At 44.9% G+C, this 17041-nt stretch overlaps 1 protein-coding gene and 1 pseudogene across 3 annotated transcripts in view; one reads left to right on the top strand and one right to left on the bottom strand.

Moving 5' to 3' along the window:
- Positions 1 to 15020, bottom strand: part of LOC147432941 (uncharacterized) — a 37395-nt gene extending 22375 nt beyond the window's left edge. Inside the window, exon 1 of one of the 3 annotated variants that reach the window (XM_086492689.1) lies at positions 14881 to 15020. The gene's annotated coding sequence lies outside the window, so the exon portion shown is untranslated. Of the gene's footprint in view, positions 1 to 13598; positions 14019 to 14815 lie in introns of those variants that run through there. The other 2 variants (XM_086492688.1, XM_086492690.1) reach the window with 2 other exon arrangements.
- On the top strand, positions 14092 to 15212 carry LOC147432940 (UBP1-associated protein 2C pseudogene; annotated as a pseudogene).
- Positions 15213 to 17041: the final 1829 nt, after the last annotated feature.

Here is a 17041-nt window from a genome sequence, read left to right as displayed (position 1 = left end):
TTTGGCATTTAGAGTGAGCGTATTGTCAGCCCAATCAATGAGAGGGTTATGTTCACGAAACCATCGAATACCCAAAATCATATCACATTCTAAGAGAGGAGACACAAGAAATCTTCTACGGAAGGAAGTTTGCTAAACAGTGAATAACACATCAAGGCACTCTCGTGTAATGAGAGAGTCCACATCGGGAGCGAAGCCCGACACCTCGAGAGGAGTTGTCTGGCTAACCTCCAAGCGGGCTCTTCCTACAAGAAAGTCACTAATCACATCATGCATACTGCTGAATCAAACAATATGACAAAACGTTGACCCTTCACGTGACCATAACATTTGAAGAGAGACTCATCATGTGTGTGTTAGAGACATATGGAGATCAGTGTGGTTCACTAAAGTGCTTGTGGTAGCTGTTGGTGTTGTGGGTTCTTTGGGTTCTTTAGTTAGGTTCGTTGGATGCTTTCTTAAGACAATTTCTTTTCATATGACCTTTAGTATGACATTCAAAACATCTTCGCTCTCATGCATATACGGCTTGTTCTGCAAGAGTTAACCAACCTCCTAAAATTCCTTGAGCAGGTTTTTCATTAAGCGTCAACTTAGGGTTTTCTTGACTTTTAGCTTTTCCTTTTCCCTTAGATTCATTGTGAGAAATTTTGTGCTTGAGAAATAGAGAAAGATTGATTAGGAGAATTACCGTTGTTCTTACCGTTCTTACCATTCTGCGGGTTCTGAGAATTCTGAGTGGTACTTTGAGAAGACTTGTTCTCCTTAGGCTTACCTTTATTGTGCTTCATTCCTGTGCGAGATCAATCACAATCGCCTTGTTGAGGTCTATTGGATCGAGGACTTCAACATCGAACTTGATATACTCGTCCAACCCAAAAAGGAATGCCTCTTTGCGCTCTTCATTCAATTTGTGTAATTGGGTGCCAAGTTGCAAAACACAGTTAGAAAAATACATAACTGGAGTACCATCTTTCTTGAGATTACACCAATCTTCTTTCAACCACGCTAGATACTGAGGTGGCATGAACCGCGCCTTGAGCTTGTCTTGGAAGTCCGCTTAATTGAACAAAAGGGGCATGCCTTCCTAGGCTTCCTCTAAGTGCGCGGTCATTGGTGCCTCTTGCCACGATTGATACCAATTAATGGTATCACCAGCAAGATACATGGCTGCCATTAAAACTTTGCTATTCCCTATTTTCTTAGTTGTCGCAAAGTAAGCATTTAATTAATGCAACCAAGAATGAATAACATCAGCATCCATCTTACCGTCATACTTACTGAACGTCAGTTTCTCAGTGACTGGGTTGTTGGAATCTGCATCTCTATCTGTGCTACATAATGAAGTGCCAACATCCTTGATTGGCTCGGATTTCGGGGTGAGTACCTGTAGGACCAACTCTTGCTTGCGTTGGTCTCTCTGCGCCTCACGCTCTAACTCCATAGCTACTCGTTTTTCTTCAACCGCTATCCGTTGAGCTTTGCGCACTTGATCGCGCTCGAGCTTCATAGTTGCCCTTCGGTCTTCAACTGCCAAGCGCAATTGCTCACGCTCACGCTCCATGGCTGCCTTTCGTTCTTCGGCCGCGAAGCGCAATTGCTCACGCTCCATGGCTGCCCTTCTTTCTTCTAAGGCGGCACGTTGCACCTCTTGTTGTAGCATCATCTCCATCATCGACCTGACCAAAACCTCCATTAGATTTGGTGCAATCCGTGGCATAGATGGGGATGAGGGAGGATCATGAAAAAACTCTCCTTGTCTAGAAACTTCTTCTCCAACACCACTCTCATCACCTTCACGCAAAGTATCCATTCCTCTTCGGGTAATGACCATACACTGAGATCTTGTGGCCTTGGGTTCTTGAGGTACTTGGGTTCTTAGCTTGCAATCGGTGTTTGAGAAGGCTTTCCTCTTACCCAAGCTCGACTCTTTCCTGCAGGGCATCCCTTGGCGGCCTTGCGCTCACACCAAAGATTCTTTTTCCCACCTCACGTTGATTGGCCAGCCGCTAAGTGCACAGTCCGCTCTCAATGAGTGAAAAGAGGAACAAGGGGAGGCTGGACAATCCCTTCTTTCTTGGGTTACTTGTCACTCTACAAAAAGACGATTAGGAATCGACACGCCCAAGTGGACTTGGGTTACGTGCGACCGCAACAAGCAAAAAATAAATAAAATTGGTTCTTTCCTTGAGTGATACAGAACACTGCCAAAGAGCTCTGATACCAATGTAAGGTGTAGCGAAAGTGAATCTTGATAGTGCTCAAGATGAGTACTCCAAACTGTGCTCAAGGGTTCCTTTTACTTACTGAAGGGAGAGCCTTCCTTTCTTCTTAGAGAGAGTGCAAGTACAATGATCACAAACAAAGTGAATGCTACTGTGAATGAAAGTGCTGAGAATGAGAGAGAGAGAGAGAGAGAGAGAGAGAGAGACGACACCAGACGGTTCTCAAACCCTCCTTCAAGGGCCCCCCTCTCTATGGCAAGAGAGGTCTATGCTATAAATTGCACAAATCTGGTTCAATGGTCTAGATGATGTGGTACTTGATGATGACTATGTCAACGACGACGATGGAGACTATGACGATGACGACGATGGTGTCGTCGTCAAGTCTAGGATCTGCGACAATGGCGACAAAGGTGTCATCGTCAAGATAGGGATCTGTGATGACGATGACGATGACGAAGGTGTCGTCGTCAAGATAGGGACTGCGATGACGATGACGATGTCGACGACGACGGCGTCAAGGCTGAAAATTGAAAACGCTAGATGCTTTGCTGGGGATCTGCTACCGTGGCGGTACTGCGGCCTGAATCTGCAACTGCTTTGTCGGACTGGGGCTGAAATGCAAAAACGCCAGGTTGATCTGCTGAATTTTGAAAACACTAGGCTGATCTGGTACTACATAGGGAATCTGGTGAGGATCTGCAACCAGAGGATGCAAGTTCTCGTGAGACTAAGGCTGAATGTCACAAACCCGAGACGTGACATGCCCTGGACACAACAGACCTGGATCCGCAGGCTGACATGACTAACGGTACGGATTTTAGAAAATCACACCGCAAATTGCGTTGACACGTGGCAGTCGTACGGATCTGCTTTTTACATTGTTGGCTGTATGGGATTCCTTGAAAAAGCGTTGGCTGAATATTTTTAGCAGCTTTTCGACTCAATTGCTTTATTTTCAAAAGCTTGAGAGCTTTTGATTTTGGGGCTCTGCTTTTGGGTATCCCTTGTAACTTAAAAATAAGTGGGCAGGGCCCTCACTTCTCAGAGCATTTGGACGCAGAGTCTGAGAGTGAGAACCCTCCCACTCTCTTGTACTTTGAACACAGATTAATACAAAAAGAAATACCGAAAGGGACGCCAGTCTTTGGGGCCAATATCTCTAGGCACGGAACTCCGTCGGGCCATGTTGAATCAATTGTGACTTGTGAACTGTTTTGAATTGAATCTCTGCTATGTCGCGGTAGAATCTTGACTTGGAGTGGTATCAGAGCGCGGCCGATTTCTCTTCTACCTGGAAATCCGATCCTTTTCTCACGGCACTTGTGGATTCCAACAACGAACAGTTGACTTCCTCTGCATCTCGGGATACGGAAAGAGATCACAAAAAAGATTCTCATGAAGAGTACAGCCCACCTCGGCCTACTTAGGCGGAGATTGAAGAGATGGAACGTCAACAACTGGTTGACGACGCAACAAAGATGATGATCAACCTTGCAAAGGATCCAAAATTTGCAAAATTTTTGACTCAGACGTCCTTCAACGAGGTGCACGCCCGATGGCCGAAGACCACAGAGCCACCCCTCAAACCAGCACTCAAGAAACCTCCTACTCCGAGGATGTTTACAGAGCAAGAATTGGAAGAGGTGGTTTGTCACAAACGGGAGCGCATAGCAATAAAAAATAGACTCGGATAAATAGAATTTATCATTTAGTACTGAAGCCAGAGGATATAGAGAGAAATAGATAGAGAGAGAGAGAGAGAGTGAGAAGATCGACACAGAACTGGGAACCAGAAGATTGGCTAGTGCCCCCCCTTAAAGAGAATCCTCTATAGGAGAGAATCTTTTTACAAGCACAAGAACCAAAGAAAACCCCTCCGTTCTAATTCTCTGACTCGATGGTCGTTCCTTCCCGTAAGGGAAATCCGAGAGACGAGCTCTCAATCCTTTTTCCGTCTGTACTCGGAGTCGAGACTCCACAGACAATTTCCGAATTCCGTTCCCGGAATCCCCAAGGGTAGGCCGAAGCCTTCCCACTTCTCCTTCGCGATGAAGTACCTGCAAACACATACGCAAACACGTGAGTCTGGCGACAGAGACTTCTCTTGCTGACGTTGGTAACTCCTTTGAGTGAGGGCATGTGGTGCTTTTATAGCTCCTTGGCCACGGCTCGAATAGATGCTCGCATAGAGATCACCGCCGTTTTTTTTTTTTTTTTTTTTTGTTCTATCCGAATGGGGAGAGAATTCGCTGGCTGGTTTTGTTGCAATATTTTCTAAGTGGCTACCCACTTATTAAGTGGGCGGCCGGCATATTTTAAAATTGGTCTGAACCTGCCCAAAAAACTCAATAAAACCTTATAAGTTTAAAATAATGCTTTTCACAACACTTCCCAGGCGTCCCTGGATGCAACCACATGCACAAATGCAATGCAAACATAGATTCCTCGTGGGAAAGCATTTGCTCTTCCCAGAAACTCGTTAATTAAGAAAAGCTTCTCAAAACCAATCTTTATTCTTGTGCTTGCGTCTTTACACATATTCCTCTTTCCAGTTCGGATTTCCTCTCGACTATGGATATCCCGTTTCCGATGCACCCGTCACCCACCTTGTGACACATAAGGAATACCCATCACCTAGTCCTTTCCTACCGAACTTACGGTACAATCCCCTTCACGATGCTCTATGTCACCCATCCTATGACGCATCAGAGATATCTGTTCTCGGATGGTCGGATACTTCTTACTAATGCTCCCCGTCACCCATCCGTTGTGACGCATCATAATACCCGTTCTTGGTGGCCTTACAAATATTCCCTTTCACAGTGCTCCTGTCATTACTTTGAATGACGCACTAGGAACACTCTATACTCGGATGTTTCCAATGAGAAAAACCCTCTCACTTACAAATCCAATAATTCATTTAGAACTATTTTTATGTCAGATAAAGCCAATTTAGCAACATGGTTGATACACGGATTATGCAGCTTTTTGACGCGAACAATAACGCTAAAAAGCACGACAAAAAGCAGAAGAAAGGAACTGACTTCCCGGGTTATTTGGGTCGTCAATCTACTTTTGCCTCGGCAGAAAGCACAAGAAGCGTGTTAGATTTGAAGGAGTATTCAGTTCTTCTTCTTCTTCTTCTAACAGTTCTTCTAGCTCTTCTGACTCTAGCGAAGAAGACAGGAAAGGGAAAAAGCAAAGCAAAAAGCAAAGCTTCGGAAAGGGCAAGAAAAAGGCCAAGAAGCCTAAGTTTTGCCCAGTTTTTGATAGTTCTATAGAGGACTCGTCTTCAGATAGTTTCGACTCCGACAATCACAAGTTTTATGCAAAGAAGAAGCATTTCTATAAAGCTAACCAGTATAACTTTCTCGAAGATAAAAGCAAGAAAGTTCGAGAATTTGAAGAATGTCACAAAGTGATGACGTGTCTGCCTAGGAGCTGAGCTACTGAAAACCCTAATTCTGCAAACCCTAACCCTAAAACTTGCAAATCCTAAAATCTGCCAAAACCCTAACACTAGCAGCAAGCTGATATTTCCGTGAAAAGCGCTGACTTGATGACGTGGCACTGTACGACCAGACCCGGAATTTGTGGCGCTAGTTTTTCAGCTTTTGGCTACACAATTGGAGAATAGAGAGAGAGAGAGAGAGAGAGAGAGAGAGAGAGAGAGAACTGGATTGCTTTATTTTATTAAAAAAAACTCAAGTGAGTTTGATAGAGAGAAAAAGAGTCTTTTGCTTTTAGGCTTTTGGATCTGAAGCTTTTGGGGCTCTGCTTTTGGCATCCCTTGTAAACATTTAAATAAGCGGTGAGGGCTCCCACTCTTCAGAGCATCTGGACGCAGAGTCTGAGAGTGAAACCCTAACCGCTTTTTTGTACTTTGAACATTGATTAATACGTAAAGAAATATCGAAAGGGGCGCCAGTCTTTGGGGCCAATATCTCTAGGCACGGAACTCCGCCGGGCCAGTGAACTGTGAATTGTTTTGAAGTGGTTATTTGGTGCTGTCGTGATTGATTCTTGACTTGGAGTGTCCAAGTCTGTTACAGTGGTATTAGAGCACGGTCGATTTCTCTTCTACGGAAATCCGATCCCAATTTTTGTTCTGCGGCACCTATGGCTTCAGACAAGGATCAGTCGACTCCTTCTGCATCCGGAGATGCGAGAAGAGACCACAACGAAGATTCACGAGAAGAGTATGGCCCGCCTCGGCCTACTCAGGCAGAGCATCGAGAGATGGAGCGGCGACAGTTGATCAACGATGCAACAAAGATGATGCTCAATTTTGCCAAGGACCCGAAGATGGCAAAATATATGAGCAAGACGTCTTTGGAGGAGGTGCATACGGAGTGGCAGAGAACCACAACACCCCCGAAACCCGCTCTCAAGAAACCTCCTGTTTCCAAGAAGTATACAGAGAAGGAATTAGAAGAGGTGGTGGATGCACGAATTGCTCAGCTTTTTGACGCGTAGAACAAAGCTAAAAATCACGGCAAAAAGCAGAAGAAAGGCACTGACTTCCCGGCTTATTTGGGTTGAAAAGGCAAAAAGCGAAGCAAGAAACAACGCTTCGGAAAGGGCAAGAAAAAGGCAAAGAAGTCTAAATCTCGCCCAGTGAGTGACAATTCTACAGAGGACTCGTCAACAGAGAGTTCAGACTCTGATGACGGCAACTTTTATGCGAACAAGAAGAATTTTTATAAAGCCAACCAATATGACTTTCTGGAAGATAAAAGCAAGAAAGTCCGCAAGTTTAAGGAAGATGGACAATCAATCAAATTTGACACTTTTTCAGGATATAAAGATGCTTCGAAGGCTTTGTCTTTTATACAGCAGTTTGACATCGCTTTCGCGGGAGGACGCTATTCAGAGCACTCCAAGATTCGGAGAGCTGCCTCTTATTTTAAGGGGAATGCTCGAACTTGGTGGTCCATGCTTCTTTTAAACAAGACTGTGCCAGTTAAATGGCTGAAATTTAAGAAGCTTTTTATTTCTTCTTGGTTGACGCAAGAGCATGAACGTGATATACGAGCTGCTTGGAACCATCTTCGGATGACCAAGAGAGATACAGTGGATGCTTATTGCGAGAGATTCTGGAGCTCTTTTCTACCTGCCTCTTCATTCAAGAAGATCTCGTTCAGAGAACAGATTGAGCGGTTTACTTTGGGTCTACCTACAGAGATCCGAGATCACTGCTTGGAACAGAAGTCAGCTTCTATTCAGGAGTTGATGAGTCATGCGAAACGGGGCTTTGTCATTCACTCTAGCAGTCTGACCTACCCCACCGATGAGGTCATGACACAACAAGCCGAACAGACTTCAACGAATGAAGGTAGAAAGAGAAAGAGCAACCCAGAAAAGGAGGATGCACGACCCAAGCTTACTCCTCAGGAGCGAGCTTGCTTCATCAGGGAGGGGAAGTGCTTTGGATGCGGGCTATTTGGATATATCTCCGCGAAGTGCCCTAAAAAGGCACAGAAAGAACGAAACAACAAGGACGACGAAAGGCCTGAGAGTTTGAGAGCAGCTGAGGAACGTGTAAGAAAAGGCAAGATGAAAACCGGACTGGTTCCAGATTGTGTGGATACCGAACCCAACACCATGGACGAGAGTATAGAACTTTGTCAAGCCTGGGGCAAAGTGAAAGACCAAGAGGCCTGATCCCCTTTGATGGAGGAGCCAAGGCCAACTTCATTTCACCGGAATTGGCGGCGCGGCTCGAGATCACTCCCGATCAGATGGGACCACTTGCGGAGGCTGTTCTAGCAGCACCAGGCAGGGACGTAGCCATTACACCTGTCATTGGCAAACTTCGGTTGCATTGTCAGGGGTATTTGAGGCATGAGGACTTTTTCATAATGCCTTTGAAAGGTTGTGATGTTCTCTTAGGGATTCCCTGGAACCACAAGAACAACGTCGTGGTCGATTATCGGGCGAGGAAAGCGACATTGACTACAGAGAAGACCAGAACCATTGTACTTGATATTAAACTAAAGGGCGGGTCTGTCCCTATTGTATCGGCTTCGGCCATTTCTAAAATTAATGAAATCCAGTCTGTTTGTTTACTCGATCTTTATGAAAGAAATGAGTGATGAGGATAGGACAAATATGTCTAAACTTGATAAAGAACCCCAAGATTTTCTACACTCTCATGCCGATTGCTTCTCAGAGGGCCTGCTAGGCGAGTTACCACCTGCTCGTCCTGAAGATCATACCATTGATCTGATACCTAGAAGCACACCACCAAACCGGCCACGTTACCGTGCGAGCCGAGCACAGAATGAAGAGATTATGAACCAAGTGAAAGACCTCTTGGAAAAGAGTCTTGTCCAGCCTAGTACTTCACCGTATTGCTCTCCAACGTTGTTGGTTTTGAAGAAAGACGGATCTTGGAGAATGTGCATCGATTATAGAGATCTCAACAAAATCACCATCAAGAATAGATTTCCGATTCCTAGGATCAATGATATACTCGACAGATTACATGACTCCTCGTGCTTTAGCAGGATTGATTTTGAGGAGTGGATATCATCATATCAGAATCGCGCCAGGCGACGTCTACAAGACAGCTTTTCGGACGACTTTTGGGTTACTTGAGTTTTTGGTGATGCCTTTTGGCTTAACCAATGCTCCTGCGACATTTAATCGGATGATGGACAGGATTTTTCGACAGCACAGGCTATTTGTTGGCACTTTCTTTGACGATATCATTGTTTTCTCCAAGAATGAGACAGCACATAGAGATCATCTACTTCAGGTCTTTCAGGCATTACGAGATCACAAGTTAGTGATTAATGCAAAGAAAAGTGAATTTTTCCTACCACAAATACACTTTTTGGGACACATTGTCTCAGCAGCAGAAGTGCAAATGGATCTGGCCAAGATAGAGACTATCCGTGATTGGCCCGATTTGAAGAATGTCCATGAAGTTAGAAGCTTCTTGGAATTGTGTTCGTACTACAGGCGGTTCATTCGAAAGTTTGCAGAGATGGCTTCTTCTTTGCATATCTTGACACAGAAAGCAATCCCTTTCTCATGGGGACCCACAGAGGTGACTTCCTTTCAGACATTGAGAAATTGACTACAGGACCAGTTTTGACTTTGTCGGACTTGCAGAAGTCATTTGAAGTATATTGTGATGCTTGTGGTCGTAGTTTGGGTGCGGTCTTAATGCAAGAAGGCCATGTCATTGCTTACGAGAGCCGATTGTTCTCAAGGCCAGAGATGACAGCACAAATTTATGAGAAAGAGCTTTTAGCGGTTATCCATGCTCTTACTCGGTGGCGGCATTACCTACTCGGAGCGGATTTTACTGTCTTCACAGACCATCAGAGTTTGCGCTACTTCTTGTCACAGAAGCAGCTTTCGAAAAAGCAGATGCGGTGGGTGAACATCTTGTCACAATTTCACTTCCAGATTGTCCATGTTCAGGGACAGAAGAATGTGGTGGCAGATGCTTTGTCTCGGAAGCCATTGGTTCTGGCTATTTCCGCGATACATCATAGAAGCTTCGAGGATATGGTCCACCAGTATGCCACAGATACAGATTTTGCAAACGTTTTCACACGGATATAGGATGGGGAGACAGTAGCAGGATACTCCATTCGGGATGGCTACTTGATGAGAAAAACCATGTTGTGCGTTACACAGCCGTTGAGGGAAAAGGTTATGACTGAATGCCACTGTCCACCTTTTATGGGTCACCGCGGCATTGCTACTACCATGAAAGGGGTAGAGAGATACTTCTTTTGGCCGAGACTCAAAAAGGATGTGGAAGAGTTTGTGCGCAGTTGCTTGGTATGCCAGAAGGTCAAGTTTGACAAGCATAAAGCACAAGGATTGTTACAGCCTTTGCCCATACCCACCCACCCTTGGCAAAGTATTGCAATGAATTTCATTTTTGATCTCCCGAGAACACAGAGTGGTCACGATGGTATCTAGACTGTTATTGACAGATTTAGCAAGCAGGCTCATTTCATTCCAGTGAAGAAAACAGTCAAGCAGAATCATTTAGCGAGACTATTTGTGGCCCAGATATTCAAATTACATGGCATGCCTGTAAGGCAATTTGGGAGAACATTGACACACGGTTGCAGTTCTCGTCATCGTTCCACCCGCAGACTGACGGGCAATCTGAGATTGCCAATTCAGTGGTTTTAGATTTATTAAAGTCTTATATCACAGATCAGAAGACTCAATGGGAAAAATACTTACCTTTGGTGGAATTTGCCTACAATAACACGATACACTCTTCGACGGGGAAGACGCCATTTAAGATTGTTGAAGGTGCTGCGAAGGTTCCACCCTTTCTTAGCACGAAAGATAAGATTTTTGAAGCAGATGAATATACGCGACTTAGATACGGCTTTTGCCAAGGTTCACGAGACTTTGCAGAAGTCTCAAGAACGTACCGCCACAACTCTTGCGTGATAGTAGGGCTCGGCACACAGTTGCCCGTTGCATTTCAAGAAATTTCGTTTTGGGGAGCGTTCTTGCGGCAATCTCGTGTGTTCTCAATCACTCGAGAGTCGCCCCTATAGGGAGTGCCATGTGCGTGCAACAAGCCCGACGGCAGGGTCCGACTTTGAAGGACCTTCAGAAAATCGACTAAAGTTTCTTCCATGTGCGCAATCCTTCAACAGCGGTCTTTGCACCGATATATACGGGCCTCGCTAGCATGCATATGCACCGATTCTCCCTCCCTGCCCAGATCACACCCCTCCTGCTCATGGTTGTGAGCGCCCATGATTTCACCTCTGCTATGGATGAGACTTGTACGGAAGGTGTATATGTGGGTCATGTTCTCTCTCTCTCTCTCTCTCTCTCTCTCTCTCTCTCTCTCTCTCTCTCTCTCTCTCTCTCTCACACACACACACACACACACACACACATAAAACATGTAAAAGGTAAGCAGCCGCTACAATAAGTAACCAGTCATACATATTTACAGTTTTGCTTTCATCAGGCCAATGAAATTCTACTCACAGCGTATAGGCTAGACGCTTCAAGAGAGTATATGATCCTACTCGATAAACTCAATCCTTCCATCAAGGAAAATGGCTAACAACTAGCTATCATATCAGTTCTCGAGCTCCTTTCACAACTGCTGTGAGAAATCATCATTCACATCATCGTCATCCCAATCATCCTCCGTTGTTGTAAAGCATCTTTTCTCTCCTCTTCATCATCCCACTCTTCGTTCTCGAACTCTTCAAACTCGTCATCATCTTCAAAAGATCTAGCTTATCGTCTTTAACAGCTGGGGCATCTTTGGGTAAAGTTTGAGTCGCCATTTCATATCAGTCCCAAATCTGCAAGACAATTGAGCACCCGGAGAGTTCGGAAAATAGAACAGAAGTTTCACCGTGGGAAAAGTGTTTCTGGTGCAAGATATGAGCATACAAGTCTTGCCCACAGTGACACATTTGATGAATCTGAATGTGCTCATGGTGGTGTAAAATGCTTCAATCCCTTAGGTGCAACATAACAGGCGGTACTATCTCTGTTTCCTTGATTTGTTACATATAACTTTTGAAGAAACAAGTGAATTGCTGGTCTGTTCTCTGAATCTACAAGAAACTCTCTCTCTCTCTCTCTCTCTCTCTCTCTCTCTCTCTCTCTCCGGGTGTGTGTCGCTTTATCTTCTTGCTACTCTTTCTCGTTAACTTGCAGGGCGCATTCGGCTTTCTCGCCTGTGACAATGCAGATTCCCTCTTGCTCAGCGAGTCAAATTGCATGCATGATGCAGCAGCAGCCACCACACCACCTTCTCGTTGTGAGGGCTCCGATGTCTCTCTCTCTCTCTCTCTCTCTGCCCTAGCCGTTCCTTTCCCCTTCCCCCCCAGCCTCCCCCTGGGCGAGGGGTTGCCCTGTGGGGAGGCGTTAAGCCTTAGCTCGCCCCCCATACAACCCAAAAGCTCCTGCGACCTGGGTCCGACCTGGTTCCCTGCACGAGCTGGTTCGACATGACCTCAAGAAGCAAGATCTCGTGCCTGTGACAGTCCGTGTGAGGCAACAGTTTGTGTGCGTGCTCGTTCGACCTCAAGAAGCACGAGCTCGTACTATGACAGTCCGCGTGAGCCTGCGAGATAGTCGTCTGTGTAACCCTGCGAGCGACAGAGTGCCCTGCGAGACAGTCTCGTGCATGTGACAACTTGGTTCGGCCCCTCGAAGAGGTTTAGCTCATTTCGGTCTGTCGGCCTGGTTTGCTGTGTGAGATTCACCACCGCCTGACAGTCTGATTTCGGCCTGGTTCACTGCTTGAGATTCACCCGAGCGACTTCAAACAATTTCAAGAAGGTTGGCATTCCTAAGGTCTTGTCTCTGCACTGCGACCTCAAGAAGGCTGGATTTTTCAAGAAGTTCGGTCTTTACTACTTCGACCTAAGCAGCTCATTGCATTCATGGCTACCCGGGCCGCGTCCCGAAGTAAGCTTAGTTTTGCCGGAGTCGTGGAAACACCTCCGAAGGTAGACAACATCACCCGCCTTCAAACGGAAGTCAAAAGCCTCCGCAAGGAGAATGACGAGTTGAAACAAAGGCTTGCAGCTTTCGAGGCTCGGCTAGCCACAATAGAGAATCGCAAGGAGGAGGAGCTAAAACAGATCGAAATCAAACTCACAAAGGCAAAAGAAGAAGTAGAGACGACCGTCACAAAGGAGGTCAAAACTCAAGTACAAGAGGTAATCTCTCGCAGGGTCGAAGATCGTGTGGCTTTCACGCTACGTGAACGGCAACGACAGGAGGATATCGCCCTCAACGTTCGCATTGGTGGGCTTCCAAGCGATTGGAAAGGGGAGGGGGATCCCAAGTTTAGCGAGTCATTTGCCCGCATCCAATCCGCAATCCCTATGGTACAGTGTGATCCAGTAACAATCACTTCTCTTGCACACGAGAATCGCACCAATCATGCAATCTACACTTTCAAAACCAAGAGGGACCGGATCAAATTTCTTGAGCAATCAAGACTTCTAAAGGACACCAAAGTGTGGTTTGCAGAAGATCTTACACCCGCTCAACTCAAGCAAAAGAAGGCAGAACTACAGAAGATGCGAGAAGCGCGCATAGCAGGAAAATGGGCAGTCTACCGAGGAGGTAGAGCCATTATTCAAGAGTTTCGAACTCCCAAACCGGTTCTCTCCTCACCTCCTTCTGCATAGATTTTGTTCATCTTATCTTATCTTAACTTTTTTTTTGGACCCTCAGTCCTTAACTAAGATGTATCCCACAATCCCCTCACGTTTGTAATGTTTTGTTTTTGGTCCCATAGGTCATATCTGACCTCCGTGGACGATAATACAATCTATCTATCTATCTATCTCTCTCTCTCTCTCTCTCTCTCTCTCTCTCTCTCTGGCAGAAACAAACCTTCAGAGAAACTCCGAATTGTTTCTTTTCCAAACCTCCGAATTGTGCGCCCCTGTGAACCTGTGAACTATTGCCTTTGTGAATCTCCGAACTGTTACCTCTGCGAACCTGCTTTTGTTTACTTGCCAACCTGTGATGTTGCTTTTATTTTCACGGGAGCGTTTTTTACACTGGTTTCGTACTCTGGTGTGAGGTCATGTAGGTAGAGTCCGGCCACCTAGTGTGGTCGGACATGTTATGGTTGTAACCAACTCTCTAGCATAATATTAGGAGGTGTCCTCTCAAGGTAGAAGCAGACTCAGTTTGAGCCTAATCCCGTGCACACCACATTGGTGGAGGCGGCGGGCAAGGGTTGGTTAGAAACCTTTTCTTTATTTTCTTGGGGGAATCCCTACGAGAGCGCTGATGGCATTCCTGCTTGACATTGGGTAGAGAGAGAGAGAGAGAGAGAGAGAGAGAGATAGCGCTACTTAGAGAAAATCTACTACCCTCGCCATGCACACAAAGGCATGATTTGGAGCTCTCGTCTACGCTTGCTCACAGCTCCCGAACCAGCAGCCACCCTTCTCACATTTCTTGCTTTGCTCCCAATCTCAACAGGGGTTGCGCGCAAGCCAGAAGCTCATTAGTTGCCAACCTCTTCAATGACTCCTTGCCTCCGACGCAAGTAAAATCCTCTTTACTCTTGTAATCACGTCATCAGCTCTCGTGTAAGGCAAGAATGGCTCTCGCTTGGCCATTGAGGAGGGCGATTCTTGCGCTGGAAGCTTACTGCTGCTGCTGCTGCTGCGCTGCTCTTTAGTTTCGTCGTGATGGATGCCAGTTCGAAGAGGAAGCTCGATGAGCCTACTGAGGAGGTCGAAGATGAGGTAGAAGAAGACGACGAAGAGGACGAAGAACAGCAGAATGGTGTTGCGCAGGGCGACGGTGGGGTCGATGCTACCGAGGTGCGTGCCCTCATTGAGCCTTTTACTAAAGAGCAAATCGTAGATCTCCTTTTGCAGGCTGCGTTAGCGGATTCACAGGTTTTGAGAAAAATCAGGAAGCTTGCTGATAGGGATCCTGCCCACCGCAAGCTTTTTGTCAGAGGCCTCGGCTGGGATATAACTGTGGATTCCTTGAAGGCTATCTTTGCGCAGTATGGGGAAATTGAAGAATGCTCTGTAATCAAAGATAAGCGGACAAGTAAGAGCAAAGGCTATGGCTTTGTTACTTACAAGCACATGGATGCAGCTCGCCGTGCTCTCAAAGAGCCCAGCAAGAAGATTGAAGGGCGGGTTACCGTGTCACAATTAGCTTCAGTTGGGCCATCTGTTCCATCAAATGATCAAAGTGGCCGCAAAATCTATGTGGGCAATGTTCCACATGACCTTTCTGCTGAAAAGCTGCTCTTGTTCAGTCCCTTTTATTGCAAGAACCCTCTCTCATGGAGCTTTCGGGATCACGCCTGCAAGACAGTCCCATCAAAGCAGTGGCTAGTTTGTTAATGCATTTGGATTTTGGTGAGTGTTTTTTGTGACAACCTACACTGAACGTGCTCTGCACAACCGATCCTCTTGGGATATTTTGCAATTTGCAGTTGGTTCTCAAATGTTCTTGTTTTGAGCATGCTCTAAAAGATGGGAGTTGTTGCACCTTGACTGTTGCAGAGGTACCTGATCTTCTAGTCTTGTTGGTCATGAAGCAGAGTGTCAATCATGAAGCTCAACTTTTCATTGTGTTTAGTGGTAGTCTTTTCATCTTTGGTTCCTTTCGCAATCTAGTTTTTGTTGAATAACCGTTACCACCACACCAAGCTCCTTCCGGAAGGGATGCATGTAGCAAAAATTCTGCACCCAATCCTCGGTCAGTCCTTCCTCGTCTTGTCCATTTCATTGGGATAGCGACCTAATGTTTGCATAAGCGAGATGTATGAGTTCCCTGCCTTGATGATGTCGGCATGATGACGAGTCTAGCCCCCAAGTTCAATCCCTAGCCCCAAAGCCGTTGTATGATCACTCCCCTCGGATGAGGCGTTGGAGTTGATCCCTTCCTGTCGAGTCCATTCTTAGCCCAAATTGTAAAAAAGATGTCCATCTTTTTTCTCCTTAAGAGGGGAGGTGTGGTGTGTGGTCATGTAGGTAGAGTCTGGCCACCTAGTGTGGTCGGACATATTATGGTTGTAACCAACTCTCTAGCATAATATAAGGAGGTGTCCTCTCAAGGTAGAGGCAAACACAGTTTGAGCCTAATCTCGTGCACACCACAGTACCAAAAGAGGACACTTTAAATGTCTTTTTTTGACAAATTTAAATTAAATGCTACTTGCATTAAACGATTTATGGAAAACTCTTTTGATATGCTTAAATATGTTAACTAGAGAATCTTTTAAAAATATAACGATACATTTTAGATCAAGAACTATACTCATCAAGTATTGACGCTTTAAAGAAATTATCTTTATAAGCTCAAGAAAAAAATAAGCGACTTTGTAAAAAATTTTAGGTGACTTTTTCACAATTTTGCTATAGGTAATTGAAAGTTTCATGTGCAAAAAATTTGACTTTGGAGTATATAAAATAATGGAAAGTTCCATGTGTTTGTTGTATACAAAGAAAAATATGTTTTTGATGTATTTGTGAGTCTTAAAAAGTGATACATTGCTTGCCCTTTCCATTGAGCACTCAAGATGGCAAGTGGAAGGGCTTTGGTATGCAACAATTATTGAATCATTTTAAATATTCAAAACTGCATAAGAGAAAAGTTTCATATTTTCATTCTTGAGACATAAGCATTCAAAACCTCAAATAATATCAAACTTTCCATATAAATCAACTAAATGTATCAAATTACGTGGTACATGCACAATTGGGGTGCCTAAAACCTTGGTTTCAATGTTATTATAAAAAACTCAAGATTTTTTGCACAATAAAAATTCAAGATAGAGTTCAAGCAACGAGATTTAATTGAGTTAGGAAGCCAAAAAAATACGTAGTTTCTTAGCTTAACCATATAAAGTCATTTGTAGCTATCAAATTGCACTAGAATAGTATCAATTTCATGAGGGGACCTTTGGAACACCAAAATTATGCTCTTATTCGAGTCTTACCAAACACCGAGCAAAAACTTCCGAGCAAACCAAAAAGCGAGCGAGATCAATACCTAGGGCATTGATATACACTACTAGAGATAGGGGGTAGAGAGAGAATGAGAGGAATAGAGGAGACACAAAAAAGACCATAAGGCTTCATCACTTCAAAGAGAAAGGTAGGTTTCACATGAAGAGGATAAAATCTTACTACACAATAGCAACTTGTCTATTGCCGCTACAAGGGCTCTACATCGACAATAAATCCAAGTTTTGAGAGGATCGGGAAGGAAGAGAGAGTTTTCCAGCTTTGTCATTAAAACTGGAAGATTTGGGAATTAAAGTTGATTTAGACATTGTGATGGAAGAGGGAGGT

This window comes from Adiantum capillus-veneris, chromosome 20, assembly GCF_014529385.1.
Source record: "Adiantum capillus-veneris isolate H3 chromosome 20, ASM1452938v2, whole genome shotgun sequence".
Taxonomy (NCBI): Eukaryota; Viridiplantae; Streptophyta; class Polypodiopsida; order Polypodiales; family Pteridaceae; genus Adiantum; species Adiantum capillus-veneris.
This window is presented reverse-complemented; position numbering and strand designations above follow the sequence as displayed.